This window comes from Pogona vitticeps, chromosome 1, assembly GCF_051106095.1.
Source record: "Pogona vitticeps strain Pit_001003342236 chromosome 1, PviZW2.1, whole genome shotgun sequence".
NCBI classification, from domain to species: Eukaryota; Metazoa; Chordata; class Lepidosauria; order Squamata; family Agamidae; genus Pogona; species Pogona vitticeps.
Genome location: NC_135783.1, coordinates 39,705,851 through 39,725,022, shown reverse-complemented (window position 1 = coordinate 39,725,022; position 19,172 = coordinate 39,705,851).

Genomic DNA, 19,172 nt, shown 5'->3' with positions numbered 1-19,172 from the left:
ATTATGGTGGTGATATTTTTAGCATTAATTAATTATTTTTAATTATTAACCATGCTTTAAAAAGTAATTTGCTGTATTTCGTGGCCTGTTCATTACCTTTTTGTAGGGAGAGTCCTCTTAGCATTAGTAAGAAAATGGTGTAAAACTACAAAAAAATTCACTCAAAATGCCTGCCTCTAAAATTCTACCTTAGAAATTAGCTCAGGGTAATATTATTGACATTTCCTGTGTTTTGTCTGAAATGCAATGTCCTTGTTACAAGAAAAATTAGAAGGGAATACCTATCAATTCTAAAGGAAATCAAATCTGAGTGCTCACTGGAAGGACGGATCCTGAAGCTGAGGCTCCAGTACTTTGGCCATCTCATGAGAAGACTCCTTGGAAAAGACTGCATTTTGATCAGGGACCACATAACTTTTTAGCGAAGAAGCATAACCTGGGTGTATTGCAGGCACATTATTCAGTATCTGAAAAAAGTGGGTTTACACGCATGGTTAAGGTTAAGGTTCCCCTTGACAATTTTTGTCCAGTCGTGTTTGACTCTAGGGGGCGGTGCTCATCCCCGTTTCCAAGCCATAGAGCCAGCGTTTTGTCCGAAGACAATCTTCCGTGGTCACATGGCCAGTGCGACTTAAACACAGAACGCTGTTACCTTCCCACCGAAGTGGTCCCTATTTATCTACTTGCATTTGCATGCTTTCGAACCGCTAGGTTGGCGGGAGCTGGGACAAGTGATGGGCGCTCACTCCGTCGCGTGGATTCGATCTTACGACTGCTTGGTCTTCTGACCCTGTAGCACAGGCTTCTGTGGTTTAACCCACAGCACCACCACGTCCCTTTTTACATGCATGCTTACAACCTGCTTAGTTTCTGCTAACTCCCCTAGAGCTGAGTGGAGACTTTAATCCTCACTAAATGTGTGTTGTAGATTAAGACTCAAAATGGGAAGAATAGTAGTAGAAGTCTCTAATTTGAGTATTTGTATACATTAGTCTCAGATAAGATGCATGGGCACAGGAAACTGATTTACACCATTGGTCTATCTAGCTGACTGATCTAGCTATGCATCATCTAGTCTGGAGCGTGTTCTACGAATCTTGTTAGATTTTAAAAAGATCAAGAGAAGAGTTAAATTTTTTTCCTAAAGATATTCTTTCTCTGTCTAATTTCCTTTCATTCTGGTGCAATGAATTAATTAAAGCTAGAAAGTTTTGAGATAGGAAGCTGCATTATGTGGAATCAAAACATGGGTTTGAACACTAACTCAGTGGTTCTTAACCTTTGTTATTCAGGTGTTTTTGGACTGCAACTCCCAGAAGCCTTCACCACCAGCTGGGCTGGCTGGGGTTTCTGGGAGCTGCAGTTCAAAAACACTTGAGTAATGCAAGGTTAAGAACCACTGCACTAACTGACAGAAGCTGCCTCACGTAGCTTTAGTCAAATACTATCTGGAGAGATACACTTTGCCCTCAAAGAGAAGCTCACTGAAGACTCTTTGTCTCTCCTCTGTAGGAAATGAGCTAGAAAACTTAACCACTTTAAATGCAGAAAATAGAAGCAGAAAATTAATACAATAGGCTGTCTCTGATAGCTTTTTTTTCTTCAGCCACTGAGCCCAGGTGGTGGTGAAACACTAAAAAAAGAGAGCAGGGTGGGGAAAGCCACAAAGGGAGCCTCTGCAGCATGTTCACTCTCTTGTAGCAGCCCTGTAATTGCAAGGCTACCATGAAAGCACCCAGAATCACCAGCTTCATCTGATAAACAGAACTAAGGAAGTCCTTTGCACTGAAGAAGAGCATGAAAACATTGCAGATTCTTTGGTGTTTATTTTCTGCACTTCCTCCTTCATTCTGGGCTTTGAAGAGCTTTAGCCGCCTGGCACTGTCTGCTGAGACAAGACTCCTTACTGTGCAGGTCGTCTTGTGTTTTCTCCTTCGATGTTCCATGTCAGAGGGCTTTCACTCCACAGGAATGGGATCCACAGCCGATGTCTTTCTACACATGCTATTGTCTAGATTGCTTGAAACCAGGGCTAGGTCAAATGTTTGGCCCAGTCAAAGTTCACTATGTGGAGGCAGGTGGGGGGGGCGGGAATTGCAAAGAGCTTGAAGATCAGGGGAGGGATTGGACATTTGTGCAAGAAAGATAGTTTATAGTACAGTATTTAAAATTGCATAGCTGCTATAAGTGTTGAAGATGGAGCCAGCCCTGGGAACAATGCTCCATGTTGGTGCAGTGTCATTGCAACGGGTATTGCGGGGAAAGAAAGAAAAAAACAATTTTTAAAGTAGCGCTGGGAAATGGGTGACTTTCCAGGTGTTGCTGGAGCCCAGGGTCCATCAGCTCTAGCCACATGTCCACCCTTGTTTTAAACTTTATTAAGAAACTATTTGGACTATCTCCTAAGGCAGTGGTTCTCAAATTTGGGTCCCCACATGTTCTTGAACTACAAGTCCCAGGAATACTGGCTAGCACAGCTAGTGGTGAAGACTTCGGGGGGGGGTGTTAGTCCAAGAATATATGGGAACCCAAGGTTGGGAGCCAGTGTCTTAAGGCAATATGTAAGTATTTGTACTTACCCCTGAGAGAACTTTTACTCCACACATATCTCCACATTTTTTGTAGCTCCTGCCCTTCATTTGGAGGAAAGATCTGCTGAAGGGGATAGTTTATTGGGTGATCAGATGCAGAATTGCACACAGCCTTTTGTTCCTTGCATAGCTCTGTGGAAAAGGGAATTTTGATAGATGTATGACATCTGCTGAATTTCCTCTTTCCACTATTAAAGGTAGAGGCATTTGCCCTGATTCCGCCGGCAAAGAGCTGGTAGAAGTCTGGGTTGCTGTAATGAAAGTCTAGAATTGTTCCATGAACTCTTGCCAGTGATTGGGCCCAGTGAAGTCAATGGGCTTAAGTGGGATTTAAGTGGTTTAATTACCTTTCATTGACACGCTCCACAGGGGTGAATTTAATCCATAACAAATTGGCTGATATTTCAGTCTTCCTGAAGTGAGGCTTGTTGAATAAATTAGTCACAATAAATTATTCTCTTCAATTTTGTGTTTAGTAGAAATCACTGAAACCACTACTAGAGTCATGATTTTTCCTTTGTTTGTGGAAATGGGTGACCACTTGACATTTTATGGAGGCTTAATCCATTAAAGATGCAAATGCTAATCCATCCTTTTGTGCAAGTGTCTAAAGCATGGTGGGACCTATTTGGCACATGGGCTACCTGGTCTCCTTCAAGGCCATTTTGATGAGCTCTGGAATATACCAATATGGTGTTAGATCTTAGAGCACTGTGTTCGTTGTGTTTCCCCCTGCTGTGCTTCACCCCATTTCCAAGTGGAGAGAGAAAAAACATATTCTCTCTCCCCCTCACTTATGCGTGCATGCTCACACACAAAATTTTGCATCTGTTACCTAAGGACCCACTCCTTGTGACATCACAAGAGCTTACTCCGTTGCCAGTTTATAACTTGCTCTTTTCCGGGAGCTTTTCAACAGCAGTTTAGCATATATTATCATTTGGGCAGGTACATGGCTTTGGATTAAATGATGACAGGGTTGATGTAAGAGAGGTGTTTGTATGTGTGTATCTACACGTACATGTAAAGAGATAGGAGTGCCTGACCACCTTATCTATCTCCTGAGAAACCTATATGTGGGACAGGAAGCAACAGTTAGAACTGGATATGGAACAACTGTTCGGTTCAAAGTTGGGAAAGGAGTACGACAATGCCGTATATCATTTCCCTGCTTATTTAACTTATATGCAAAATACATCATGCGAAAGGCAGGACTGGATGAATCCCAAACCACAATTAAGATTGCCAGAAGAAATATCAATAACCTCAGATATACAGATGATACCACTCTGATGGCAGAAAGTGAGGAGGAATTTAAGAACCTTGTAATGAGGGTGAAAGAGGAGAGTGCAGGTATATGAAAGTCTCTAAACATCTAAGGCTATGTATTTGCTGAGCAGGTGAGATAGAGCAGTGGTTCTTAACCTTTGTTATTCAGGTGTTTTTGGACTGCAACTCCCAGAAGCCTTCACCATCAGCTCTGCTGGCTGGGGTTTCTGGGAGCTGCAGTTCAAAAACACCTGAGTAACAAAGGTTAAGAACCACTGAGATAGAGGATGTTGTTCACTATTTACTCTACTGTCAGCTCTATCAAAACCCCAGAGAAAAGTTCCTGGGTGACATTTTGGCTGCTTTACAGGAGGAAAGCCTTCAGATAAAGGGGGTCAGGTTACTTTTGGACTGTGACCCTTATGTTACATACAGAACAGCACTGTTTGCAAAAGCGGTCAGAAATATTCAAGCTAATTTCCTGAAAGCCATTGTGATCAATTGTGCAGGGGACTCCCAGATATGAAATGTTTCTTATTATTTTATATGTCTGTAATTTTATCATGATTTCATTTGATCATATTTGTATTTTAAATTGTGATGGCTTTTAGCTAATACAATAAACTTGAACTTGGTAACTGATTGGTTCAAAATTAGGAAAGGAGTACAACAAGGCTGTATATTGTCCCCCTGCTTATTTAACTTACATGCAGAATACATCACACGAAAGGCTGGACTGGAGGAATCCCAAGGCAGAATTAAGATTGCCGGAAGAAATATCAACAACCTCCGATATGCAGATGATACCACTCTGATGGCAGAAAATGAGGAGGAATTAAAGAACCTCTTAATGAGAGTGAAAGAGAAGAGTGCAAAAAATGGTCTGAAGCTCAACATTAAAAAAAGAGTAAGATTATGGCCACTGGTCCCATCACCTCCTGGGAAATACATATGGAGGCAGTGACAGATTTTACTTTCTTGGGCTCCATGATCACTGCAGATGGGGACAGCAGCCCCGAAATTAAAAGACGCCTGCTTTTTGGGAGGAAAACGATGACAAACCTAGACAGCATCTTAAAAAGCAGAGACATCACCTTGCCAACAAAAGTCCGAATAGTCAAAGCTGTGGATTTTCCAGTAGTGTTGTATGGAGATGAGAGCTGGACCATAAAGAAGGCTGACTGCCAAAAAAAGTGATGCTTTTGAATTGTGGTGCTGGAGGAGACTCTTGGGAGTCCCCTGGACTGCAAGGAGATGAAACCTATCCATTCTGAAGAAAATCAAACCTGAGTGTTCACTGGAAGGACAAATCCTGAAGCTGAGACTCCAATCCTTTGGCCATCTGATGAGAAGAGAAATCTCCCTGGAAAGGACCCTGATGTTGGGAAAGTGTGAAGGCAAGAGGAGAAGGAGACGACAGAGATCGAGATGGCTGGACATCAAAGCTACCAAACTCTGGGAGGCAGTGGAAGACAGGAGTGCCTAGCATGCTCTGGTCCATGGGGTCACAAAGAATCAGACACGACTTAACAAGTAAACAACAACAACAATGTACACATACATAACAGAGCAGTTTAGAGGAAGGACAGGTAGACTGAGAAGGCTTGGAAGTTTGGCAGACCTAGATATCTTGGGATGCAACATGTGATGTTTCTTCTGGGATACTGAGAGCACATCATTCCTACAAACTGGCACCATCCAAATTATTGGACTCCCTGGGCAAATTTTACTGGAAATGATGGTCTCTGTAATTAAGTATAATTTGCTGAATCTCTTTAGGAGACCTTGCCCAATGGATTGTTGTAATCTTACTGTCAATTAGGCACTACCGGGGGGTGGGTTTCTCCAAAGATTTGCAGCCCCTAGGAAGCATGGTGGCAGCTTCTTTCGTGTCCTGTTAATGAGAAGAAACACAGGCTGGAGGACGCCATGCAGCCTCAGTTATCCCTTTCTTCAGGTGATCAAAATGTCTATAAATATGTACTTATGGGCCAAAATAACCAGAATGGTTTTGGGGAATTCTGGGAACTGGAGAAGGAAGGAAGGAAGGAAGGAAGGAAGGAAGGAAGGAAGGAAGGAAGGAAGGAAGGAAGGAAGGAAGGAAGGAAGGAAGGGAGGGAGGGAGGGAGGGAGGGAGGGAATGCCCCTATAAAAAGGAATGCTTTCTAAACATGGGTGCAAGTATCTCCATAATTATTTGAGAGAGTTACTAACTAGACATAATCTTCTATTGATACAAATATCTCTACAATAGCATAGGAAATAAATACAGAGCATGTCTTGGAAGGAAATTCATGTTTATCATCCCTGAGGCCTGATCCAAAACAAAACTGAATTTCTTTACAATGTTCTTCGTGGGGTTGGCCATAGATTCTGTCCTGGAAAGAACATTTGGTTTGTACAGTGTGGCATTTTGGGATAATCAGATCTCAAAACTTAAAGATGAATCAGTATTACTGAATACTCTACTTTTGTTTAAAATTGGTAAATTTTGAATGGAACACTTTTGTTCAGTTTAGAGCAACTGTTTCTGAACTTACAGGCAACTCATTGCTATTCTTTTAAAGAGTAAAACTGAGCTTATACGCATACTTTACCCCTGTGAGAGAGTCCTCAGCCAGCCCATAAGAAGAGGTGCGATATGCCATTTAGAGTGATTCTCACATCCAAATGGCATACAGGCCTCAAGAAACCCTTTTGCATCTGGTCCCTTCCACTTCCAATTTCTTATATTACAAAGTGACTTAACAAGTAGTTTTGGCTGTGAGCAGTTTCTCAATTAGCACTTCAGACAAGGCAAAGATGTTTAAAAAAATTTAATCTAAATGATTCAACATCAGCGGAGTAAAAAATAATAACTTCCCTTGGCCCCCCCCCCCCGGCAAGGAACAGAGGAAGTGTTCAATTTGCCAATATGCTGAAGTGGCTTGCTTATTAAGCCACATCATAATACTGGAAATTCCCAGTGGAAAGAGTCTTTAAAGCTTAAGGCTCACTTCTTGGTTAGTTCACATTCTCTAGAACAGTGGTTCTTAACCTTAGTTGCAAGTGAATTTTAAGACACAAAAAGAAATATAAAAAGGGCATAAAAACAAATGCAGGAACTAAAAAATTCAAGACAAAAAGTCTGAAACTAAATTAAAATTGGAGGAAAATATATATTCATGCACATTGGAAAAAGGCTGCAGCCATCTTCACAGGTTTGGCTTGCTCCAGCGCCCCCCTACCGCCCCCTTCTGCTCCAGCGCCCCCACGCCGCTCCTTTTTGTTCTACCGCCCCCCTGAAAAATGATATCGCCCCCTGGGGGGCATTATCGCCCACGTTAAGAACCATTGCTCTAGAAAGAAAACAAACCAGAGCAAACCTACCCACACCAAAAAAGTAGAAACCCCTGACAGAAAGATGGGGGTAGAAGCACTCTGGAGATGAATTGGTTCACTCTGGTGATTACATTGTCTGATTGCTAGAAAAAACGCAAATGAGCCTGCCCCCACAACACACTAAACAGCAGGACAAATTCCCATCCGATTGAGTCCTCCTCAGTCTCTACCAGGAGGTTCCACTTCACTCCCTGTATCCTGGAGCCTCTCGTCGGACAAAAGGAGGGGAACTTTCTTTGCCCTCTGGAGCCCATGCGGAGTCACTCTTAGGGGATTATCTTTCCTTCTCTATCTGGCACAACCTTTTGAACTGTGTTTGGCGACATCATCACCTCAGCTGGGTTAGTATTGGGCTGCCCGTTGCCAGCCAGGGCTCACGTCCTTCAATAGGGAGGTCCTCCTGGTGACCCACTTTGGTTCAAATTCTTCTGAGATGAACCAAAACACTTTACCTTTGCTGCCCTGAGTAGCACTCAATCTTGGAAAGGGATGATCAGAGCCAAAGGAAGGGCCCACTAAGTAAAGTGTGCTGCTTTTTCTACTGCCCATAGTGCTTAAAGCTCTCTCTGGACAGCTTACAATTTAATTATGAAGGAGCCTGACAGTCAAGGCCGTCTCTCCATTCCGGGGCATTGGCCCGTTCTTTCCACTTTTACCCTTTCCCCGGCAATCTCAGGTCCTGTCTCCTGTCTCCTCCTCCTTAATTTGTTGTTGTTTAGTTGTTAAGTCGTGTCCGACTCTTCGTGACCCCATGGACCAGAACACACCAGGCCCTCCTGTCTTCCACTGTCCCCCAGAGTTCCTCCTCAGTTACTCCTCCTTTTATGTTCTATTTTTGGTGAGAAGCTTCTAGAATGAGAATTTCCATGCCTTCCCCCCCCTTCCTGCAACACTGTACCTGAGTAATGCCCTGATGAAGGGTTTTTGAAATCCTTCAGCTTGCATCCTGAGGGGTCAGTGCCCATAGTGCTTAAATCAATGACTGGATGGTTCACAATTTAATTATGCAACTACACATTGCCCCAGCTGTATTCAGTTTACTGACCATGGAAGGATGGAAGACTGAGTGAACCTCAAGCTAGCTACCTGGGATTGAGCCTGGGTCATCAGCAGAATTTTGGCTGCAGTACTGTAGTTTAACCACTGTGCTACAGTCAAGATTAGTAACGACGAGTATACAATGCAAAAAATATCAATGAATAAAATTAAAAAAAAATGTAAGCAACACCAAAATACATTTAATGCAAAAGTACAACAGTCAATCTAAAATTACTCCACTCGGCTGCCATTCACTCCGCGAAAGCTTGCCTGAAGAAAAAAGAAAAAAGCATGCTGCTTATATATAGTGGTTCAAGCACTCTCTGGGCGGTTTACAAGTTAATTACGCAGGCTACAGATTGCCTTCCCCGAGAGAGCCGGCTACTCATTTTACCGACCATGGAAGGATATAAGGCTGAGTCAACCTTGAGCCGGCTACCTGGGATTTGAACCCTGGGTTAAGAGTACAGTTTTGACTGCAGTACAGGAGTTTAACCACTGCACCGCAAGGCTCTTTGCCTGTTTCTGGAAGGACAGTAAAGATGGGACCGGCTTACCCTCCTGTGGGGCAGGGTTCTCAAGTATCATGGAAGTCTTTTGTTTTTAAAAATAAAATTAAAAAAAAAAGTCTCATGAAAGTCTTATATTATCCAGTAGGAGCCTGGCTGTGTTTTCAAATCTTCATGAAAAGTCTCTTCTCTTGATTTCACCTCTATCATAGTCCAATCAGGCTGATCTCAGCCCACCCCAGTGGTTGAATTTTTTAGAAGTGTTGTTATTCATAGGAGCTTTAGCTGTCAATCTCTTTCTGCCTTGGCACTTCCTTATTTTGCTACACCAACTGATGCAAATTGCCTTATATTTGGCCTGGAAACATACAGATAGCCCTGTCTCATTCCATTTTGACACTTTCCTCCAAAGCCAGTACACAGGTCTGGTTTTAATTAAGCTTTCATTTCTAATACCTGTTTTATTACTGTTAGACACTACGGCTGTTATTTTCTGGGTAGAAATGCAGGTTGCAAATATAACAAGCAAATAATCCAAAATGAATATTGACATCTGATTGAAGCTTCTCAATTTCTTTGTTTTTATTTTTCTTTAAAAGAAAAAAAATATTTCAAGAGTCTCCTACTTTCTTCTGCAAGTCAAGTACAAATTCAGTAGATGAAGCTTTTAGTGATTCTCCAGGCTGTGAATCCATTCAAGTGCTGAAGAGTCCTTAACACAGGATAGTTAACTTGCTTTCAAGCATCCTTTCAGTGCTGGCCTGTTGGCTTTGTATGGAAGCTGGACTGCTGGAAATCATAAGCACTAAGAAAGTGTTTATTAAAGAAATTACATGTCTAATGGAGAGCAAAAGAGAGACAGAAAGGGGGGGAGGATGGGATCGGCTGGCTGCAGCTGCAAGGCTAAGGCAAACATTGGAGGAGGAGAGGAAGTGAAGTGAAGGGAATATCAGCCTGTAAACCAAAAAGCAACAGGTCAAAAAAGCAACAGGGAACCCTAACCACCTGCCTTCAATTCTGCTGCCTTTGTAAGGGCATAAACTGCTTCTGCAGGCATAGACGTAGATTTCTCCACTTCTGCATAGGCATCCTTCAGTCTCGAGAAACTATAGTAATGTGCTCTAAATAGAGGACTTGGAACAGTGTCTAGTGTGGCTGAGAAGGCCAATACGAGAATGATAATCCCCTCCACACTGAGGACAAATACAATCTGTCCCCTGTCCAGTTCCCTGATTTGGATGGTTTCAGGACTGCCTCTTTGCCTCAGCCTGCTGGACAAGGGTCTCTTCAAAATGGGAGAGGTCATGATGCAACGCCTACTTCCAGGCTGAATGCTCAGATGTCAGGGTTTCCCATCTGTTGAGGTCCATTCCTAAGGCCTTCGGATCCTGCTTGCAGATATCCTTGTATCACAGCTGTGGTCTCCCTCTGGGGCCATTTCCCTGCACTAATTCTCCATACAGGAGATCTTTTGGAATCCGACCACCAGCCATTCTCATGACATGCCTGAGCCACTTCTAATGTGCCCCATATTTTACTAATACTAATAATCTTAGAACCATAGGAAGGGACCCTATGGATCTTTGAGTCCAGCCCTCATCAAGGAGGTACTGTGGGGAACTGAACTCCCAGACAATACCTAAACCACTGAGCTATATTGCCTGGGGTGAAGGACTAGATGGCTTCTCTTCCACAAGGGCTGACAACTGAACATATCTGCACAGGCAATGAGAAGGCAATCTTTACCACACCTCTCTTGAGGCAGCAAGGTAGCTTGTGAGGTTCAGGACACATGGCACTCACATCTCTGTCCTCCTTGTTACTGATCTCCACCCTCAGCATCTGCTGCCAAAGTAAGTTGTCTCACTTTGACCAATGGCCCTCTTCCTTTTCTCAACATAATCAAGGCTAACAGAACATGGATTCTGTTCCTTGGATGCGTCTTCTCATATTTATATATCCCATAATCCTATATTAATAAAAAATTATTAAACCAAAGTTATCCACCATTTCTTTTTTAACAATCATTTTTAACTTTATTGAAAGGACTTGGAAACAATGGCGGTAAGGTATTTTCTTGCAGGTCTTTCACCAGGAATGTATAATGATATATCTTATCACTGAAATGAAATTACTATATCGTTTTGAAATCAATTTTCAATATCAAATTGAGATCTGAATCAGATTAGAATATTGCATCCAAGGTTGGCATGGTGGAAAATAAGTCATGTTGTCATTATTTTTAACATTGTAAATGAAATTTCTGTTCTTAGCATAGATCTAGGATTTCATTCCACTGCCCTGGATACTCTTATCCTAAGAACAGACAAGTGCCTGGAAAAGTTACTTTTTGGGTAATTATTCTCCATATCTCCCAGCTAGCATGCTTGGGAGATTCTTGGTACAAATAGTCCAGACAGTAACTTTTCCATGCTCTGCCACTGGCCACTAAGCACTAACAGAAATACATAGTGCATATTCTCAAATAGTGTTTTCTTATACAGTGGGGTCTCTACTTAAGAACGTCTCTACTTAAGAACAATCCAACTTAAGAACAGCTCCATTTGCTAAATTTTGCTTCTACTTGAGAACAGAAATCCAAGATAAGAACAGGAAAAAAATCTTTCCTGCTCTTTTTTTAACCTTAGGTCATCTTAGGTTAAAAAAAAAATTCTCCCCCTAGTGGTAGAGTACGTATTAACCAGCTTTGCATTAGTTCCTACGGGAACTAATGCTTCAATGTACGAACGCACCTCTACATAACAAAAAAAAACAGCCAGAACGGATTAATTGGTTTTCAGTCCATTCCTATGGGAAATTTTGCTTCAACTTAAGAACGTTTCAACTTAAGAACACCATTCCAAAATGGATTAAGTTCTTAAGTAGAGGTTCCACTTTAGTTTCTATGGACGGAAAAGAGCAGATACGGATTAAATGGTTTTCAATGCATTCCTGTGGGAAATGCAGATTCAACATAAGAACTTTTCAACTTGAGAACCACCTTCCAATACGGATTAAGTTCTTAAGTAGAGACCCCACTGTATGAGTTCTAGGCCTGATCTCTGGAATGGAAAATATATTTATGGTAGATAGCTCAGTGGTTTAGGTATCTGGATCGAGGTTGGGAGTTTGAATCCCCACTGTGCCTCCTTGACAGGGGCTGGGCTTGATGATCTGTAGGGTCTCTTTCAGCTCTGCAGTTTTAAGATCATCATCATCATAATCATCTCTTCCTAAAATTAGTACTAACAGTACAAGTCAGAATCTAGTCGAATAAATTGACTGATATTAAGTCTAATGGCATAATTTTTAGAAGTTAATTGCTGCTAAACATTGGCACCAGCATTTTTGTTACATGCTAAATCACACAACTGCTGTGTGACAGGAAGTACAACCACCAACTTCTTGACCATAATCATGGACATTACTGATAGCAAACCTCTCCTTATTTTTTTTCAGAAAAGTCAGGGGTAAGGAAAAGGATCCATCATCCTTTAATGAAAAGGGGAGAGGAAGAAACATATCTTTAGCAAACCCTCCCTACCTCCAAACAACCCATGATACTAGAGCTTCTTTGTAATTGTTCCCATGGCTTCATAAACCGAGGCAGACCTTGTGAGCGAAACTTTCAGGATTTTTATCTGTGATGAAGCACAGCTGATGCCTGCTGAGGGAAAGGTTACTGACAAAAGCCAATAGATAACATGCTGACCTGGCTAATTATTGTTTCTACGGTCCAAAGTCATAGGAAAAAATGACTAGTATATTTTGCACACTACAGACAAGACAGATTGCTGGAACATCTGAGTCACCATCATTTGGAACAATCTTAATTATATATTGTATAAAATGACTTATTTTGAAAGCACATCACCACATGAGTTCAGTCTCTCCTGTTTTATTATATGCATTTACTTCCCACGTGGCTTTGGATTTCAGGAGCAGACCCAATGGGCTTGATTGTTCTGTGGGAATGGGCATTCAAAAGAACAAGCTAATCTACAGTTATGCACAATAAATTGATTCTGCAGTACAAAGACCTACTGTTGTGTGTGTTTTTCCCAGAAGACAACATACAACAAAGTAGGTGTCTGGATGCTTTTAATTGGATAAAGAGAATGGAAACTTTTCAGCTTTATGAATGTCTTCTGAGGTAACTGGAACACACAAAACAGCAATGAAATAATATCAAACACTACCTTTACTTACCTGATCATTTTGAGAAAAACAAACAGAAGCACAGGTAATATCTGAGTGTTCACTTAAATGATTTAATTCTAAAAATGAAATTTTGGAGATGGAGATGATTTTATTTTTATTTATTTATTCATTCATTTATTTAAAATATTTTAGTCCCCACTTCTCCTTAAAAAAGACAATTTTTAAAGCTAAAACAGTAAGTATACAAATACTAAAAATAATCAAACAAATACCAAGCTTTAAAAAAGGTAAACAAAAGGAACATCAAAAGCACATTCAAAGCAGTAAAGTACAACCATCCATTTAAAAACTTCACTAAGGGAAAGCTCACCAGAAGAGACAGGCCTTTGCCTGCTTCTGGATGGACAGCAAAGATGAGGCCAGCCTGGCTTCCTGTGGGAGGGAGTTCCAGAGTCAGGGAGAGGAGACAGAGAAGACCGTCTTTCTGTACCACCTCCAAACATACCTGTGATGATGGTGGGACTAAGAGAAAGGCCTCTCCTGATGGTCTTAACTCCCAGGCAAGCTCATAAAGGGAGACAAGGCCCTTGAAATAGTTTGGACCCAAGCCTTTTAGGGCTTTATAAATTAAAACCAGTGCTTGAATTGTGCCAGGAAATGGATCAGCAGTCAGTGGAGTTGGCATAACAGGTGGGTTATGTATTCCCTGTGACCAGCCCCAAATAATAATCTGGCTGCCATGTTTTCAACTCACTGACGTTTCTGAATGCTTTACAGAAGTAGAGTGCTTTTTTTTTTGTTGAGATGCTTTGACTTGAATGGTTTTGATGTAGTTTGGACTTGAGCTCCTAGAGAACTCAGCCAGTATGGCCAATGAAAAGGAATTATGAGAGTTTACAGTCCAACGCATCCCTCTTCCTCACACTGTGTATCTCCACTGTGAAGAAGTCTACCTAGATCTCTGGTCTTTTTTTTTAGCATCCACTTCCATGGTGGCTGTGGAGGAGGGGAAGTATCCTAAAATCACCACACCTGGTTTCATTTTGATTGCCAAGCACGTTTCGGGAGACGAACAGGAACCATAGTGATTCTTCATCTAGAGCTGGGAATAAGATTCTGACAGGCACTGCAATCAGAGTTGATATTACTTGGCTAGACAGACCAATGGATTTACTCAATATAAGCCTGCTCTCTATATCCCCACTCTGCAACATGGTAACGTAGGGCTACAGTGGTTGTTGAGTTTTTTTTAAAGGTACTGTACTTTCTGCTCTCTTGGTTGAGCCATGGGATGTGGCAAGTCAGAATGGAAAGCCACATCACCTGATGCAGGAAAAGCAGATGGCTCTGTCCTTTCTTTAGCAATCTTCCTGGTGTCTTGCTTGCCACTATTGCATGCAAAGGAATGTTGTGGGCTGTTGTACATTCAGAACTGAAGTCCTATAATGTTGGCGTGAACTCTAAACCATAGTAGCAGCAGCAGCAACAAGGGCCATGAACCAACAGAAAAAAATGATTTCGGTGTCACATATAATTATGAATTGTGTTATATTATAAGCACATTTTATGGTAAATACCACAGATAAGTCAGTAAATACTGCATAGGAGAGGTTGGTATCATAGAGAGATAATGCAGAGCAGCATTTACTGGCTCACAGAAACAGCAGTGGGAAATACTGTAATACTTTTTAGGCCCACAAGTGGCCATGCTGGGTGGGGCAATTTGAGAGCTATAATCCTTGAAAGCTTCCTTATTTCTGAATGGGAACAATACTGTAATTATCCCTGGAGGTGGAGGTGGTGACAGGTAAAACACACACTTATTCCTCCTGACTATTTCCATTGGAACAAGAAAGGCTAGCAGGGAAGGTTAGATCCTGTTTCTTGAAGATATTCCACATAACATTCCCTCAGTGGGAAGGAGCACTTTAGATATTTCAGGAGGGGATGGATTTACAGAGGGTGTGTGTGTGTTTCTCCACTTCTCCCCCATGGGATTCAATCTGCTTTGCAGGCTCATGTGATTGATCTAAGAACAGTGGAGGAGATTGAATTCTAGCAGGTACAGTTTGTTCCTGGGCCATGTGGCTGAAGTTCAGTTACACGGCTGTAAAAAGATCAGGTGCCCAGCCTAGCTTTCTTTCACTCAAAGGCCAGAGAAAAGAGAGTTGTGTTAAATGTTCCTGAAGAACTGAGCCATGAAAGCTCATGAAAAAAAAAAACTTGTAAATACCTATTTTTTTTAAAGTGACACAAGTCTTTTTGCTGATTTGTTCCACTAGGTCCTGAAAAAGATATTTTTTAAATATCTCTCCTGGCTTTTTAAAAGGATGAATTATATAATTATATAAACTCAAAGTTAATTTATAGCAGAATCATGTTAATCAACCAGTATTATGTGACTGCTAATTCTGAACTACAGCTTTAAAAGTTTGGTAGAATTTTCAGATATAAGCTAGTCAAATACATACATGTAATACTTTTAACTCTTATGTGCTTCAATTGGAGTGTATTTAAAAAATTTTTTTAACCTCCCACTAAATTATGCATGATTTCAGTGCTTAATTTTAATGCATGATGGACTTCCTTCATGCTGTTGTTTTCTTTACTTATATTTTTATTTTTCTTCCATAACAAATGTACAACCTCATTGCTTGTTTGTTTTTTGAAAACATGGTCCTTACCACCTGGTTTCTGGTTAAGCCATTAAAAAAACAACTGGTATATATGCTGCCCCCTAGAGGCAAAAGAATGAAAAAGGGTTTTAATCTTGCCCTATAGGTATCCAGGTATCCACAGTATACGTAACTTGTTTTCACTTAGCAGAAAGCGATACATACGTTATGTCCATGAGATTATCTACCAATCTCAGGTTAAAGACAGGTAACATGTAATTTATCAGCATTGCAAATGAGAGAAAAGAGGTTTCCAAGAATTTTTGTACCAAACAAGCTGGCTTTGAGATGCGAGACACAGGGAATATGGCTGTTTGTGGGTCTGAATGAATCCAGGGGCTACACAAATAGAGTGACTGTTGAGAAGTAATTTCCCCCACCATGAATTTCAGGTTCCACATCGTGGTAAGGACATATGTATTGATGCCTGCCCTGACCTGTGTGTCCATTTGTAGATGCATAGACATTTTCCTTTTCTGGATTGTTTCTGGATCTCTCTGAAAAACCTCCATTCCTGTAAATGGGAAAACACAAACTGTAAGACCTGAGCACAGACTGAATGATGGAAGGAGGCAGCAGCAACAGCCTGCCAAAATGTGTGCTCTGTTGTCGTTTTCCCCCAATTTCAAGGAAAAAGACATGATTTCACCAATGAGTAAAACAGTTTCCCAAGGAAGGGGAGGGAGGAACAAAATTTAAGAAGGTAAAGGGCACCATCTTCTCATTCTTTCTCAAAAGGCAGTGCAGGAAATCTGCTTTTCTTTACACTTTTTATCCTTTCTTTCTTTCCTGATTCCCATTCTTCTCTGGGTTTGAAATTAGTTGTCTGCAGCCTCAGTATAGATTTTGAGGCCTTAGAATCAGGAAAGGCAAGGAAGGTCTGCAGTTCTATGCATAAATTGTTGGAGATGGGAAATTCACTCCACTATATACAATAGAGTTTACTTCTGAGTAGACATAACTAGGATTTCATTGTTAATCATACAGTACTTATTTTTAAAAAATAGGATATATTCAATAATGAATCCAATGCAAATATGAAATAAAAAGCATCATAATCTATTATACTGGGATATTACTATATAGGGAAGAAGCCTGAAATCTATAATAACCCCATCTTTTAAATTCCCATGAGGTATTAAAGACATGTCAATACAATTTTCCTTTCAATTAAAAATGTTTTGGACTTGTTAAGTACAAAAGTGCTGGGAGAATTTAACAGTTCATTATATTTCCTGCTACATAAGCATAAAGGAGATATTGCATTGTTGAAAGGGTCATTTCATCTTCAGTGCTTCATATAATTGCACTCCAGTGCAGCATTTGCTCAACCCTACTTTCTATTCTCTGACATTGAGACACATGGTATTTACTGGGTTTTGCATCCAAATTTTTATTTTAAAACCCACTTCCTTTTTCTTTAAGAAATCAGATTCTGTTAAAGCAATGTTGAATAAATCTTCACAATACCACTGGGAATGGAAAGCACTAAATGATTCTATAAGTATATCGTCGTTTAGTCATTTAGTCGTGTCCGACTCTTCATGACCCCATGGACCAGAGCACACCAGGCCCTCCTATCTTCCACTGCCTCCTGGAGTTGTGTCAAATTCATTCTGGTAGCTTCGATGACATTGTCCAACCATCTCATCCTCTGTTGTCCCCTTCTCCTCATGCCTTCACACTTTCCTAACATCAAGGTCTTTTCCAAGGAGTCTACTCTTCTCATGAGATGGCCAAAGTATTGGAGCCTCAGCTTCAGGATCTGTCCTTCCAGTGAGCACTCAGGGTTGATTTCCTTTAGAATTGATAGGTTAGTTCTCCTTGCAGTCCAGGGGACTCTCAAGAGCCTCCTCCAACACCACAATTCAAAAGCATCAATTCTTTGGCGGTCAGCTTTCTTTATGGTCCAGCTCTCACTTCCATACATCACGACAGGAAAAACTTTCATTGGCAAGGTGATGTCTCTGCTTTTTAGGACACTCTCGTCATCGCTTTCCTCCCAAGAAGCAAGTGTTTTTTAATTTTGTGGCTGCTGTCTCCATCTGCAGTGATCATGGAGCCCAAGAAAGTAAAATCTGTCACTGCCTCCATATCTTTCATATCTGCCAGGATGTGATGGGACCAGTGGCCATTATCTTAGTTTTTTTGATGTTGAGCTTCAGACCAATTTGGCACTCTCCTCTTTCACCCTCATTACAAAGTTCCTTAATTCCTCCTCACTTTCTGCCATCAGAGTGGTATCATCTGCATATCGGAGGTTGTTGATATTTCTTCCGGCAATCTTGATACTGGCTTGGGATTCCTCCAGTCCAGCCTTTCGCATGATGTATTCTGCATATAAGTCGAATAAGCAGGGGGACAATATACAGCCTTGTCATACTCCTTTCCCAGTTTTGAACCAAGCAGTTGTTCGATATCCAGTTCTAACTGTTGCTTCCTGTCCCACATATAGGTTTCTCAGGAGATAGATAAGGTGGTGAGGCACTCCCATTTCTTTAAGGACTTGCCATAGTTTGTTGTGGTCCACACAGTCAAAGGCTTTTGCATAGTCAATGAAGCAGAAGTAGATATTTTTCTGGAACTCTCTGGCTTTCTCTGTAATCCAGCGCATGTTAGCAATTTGGTCTCTAGTTCCTCTGCCCCTTCGGAATCCAGCTTGTACCTCTGGGAGTTCTCGGTCCACATACTGTTGAAGCCTACCTTGTAGGATTTTGAGCATAAGCTTGCTAGTGTGTGAAATGAGTGCAATTGTACGGTAGTTGGAGCATTCTTTGGCTCTTCCCTTCTTTGGGATTGGGATGCAGATTGATCTTTTCCAGTCCTCTGGCCACTGCTGAGTTTTCCAAACTCACCAGCATATTGAATGTAGCACCTGAACAGTGTCATCTTTTAAGATTTTAAATACTTCAACTGGAATGCCATCACTTCCACTGGCCTTGTTGTTAGACAAGCTTTCTAAGGCCCACTTGACTTCACTCTCCAGGATGTCTGGCTCAAGGTCTGCAACCACATTATCTGGGTTGTCCGGGATATCCAAATCTTTCTGGTATAATTCCTCTGTGTATTCTTGCCACCTCTTCTTGATGTCTTCTGCTTCTGTGAGGTCTCTCCCATTTTCGTCCTTTATCATGTTCATCTTTGCACAAAATGTTCCTTTAATATCTCCAGTTTTCCTGAACAGATCTTTGGTTTTTCCTTTTCTATTATTTTCCTGTATTTCTTTACATTGTTCATTTAAGAAGGCCCTCTTGTCTCTTCTTGCTATTCTTTGGAAGTCTGCATTCAATTTTCTGTAACTTTCCCTATGTCCCTTGCATTTTGTTTCCCTTCTCCTCTCTGCTATTTGTAAGGCCTCGTTGGACAGCCACTTCGCTTTCTTGCATTTCCTTTTCTTTGGGATGGTTTCTGTTGCTGCCTCCTGTACAATGTTACGAGCCTCTATCCAAAGGTCTTCAGGGACTCTGTCCACCAAATCTAGTTCCTTAAATCTGTTCTTCACTTCCACTGTGTATTCATAAGAGATGTGATTTAGATTATACCTGACT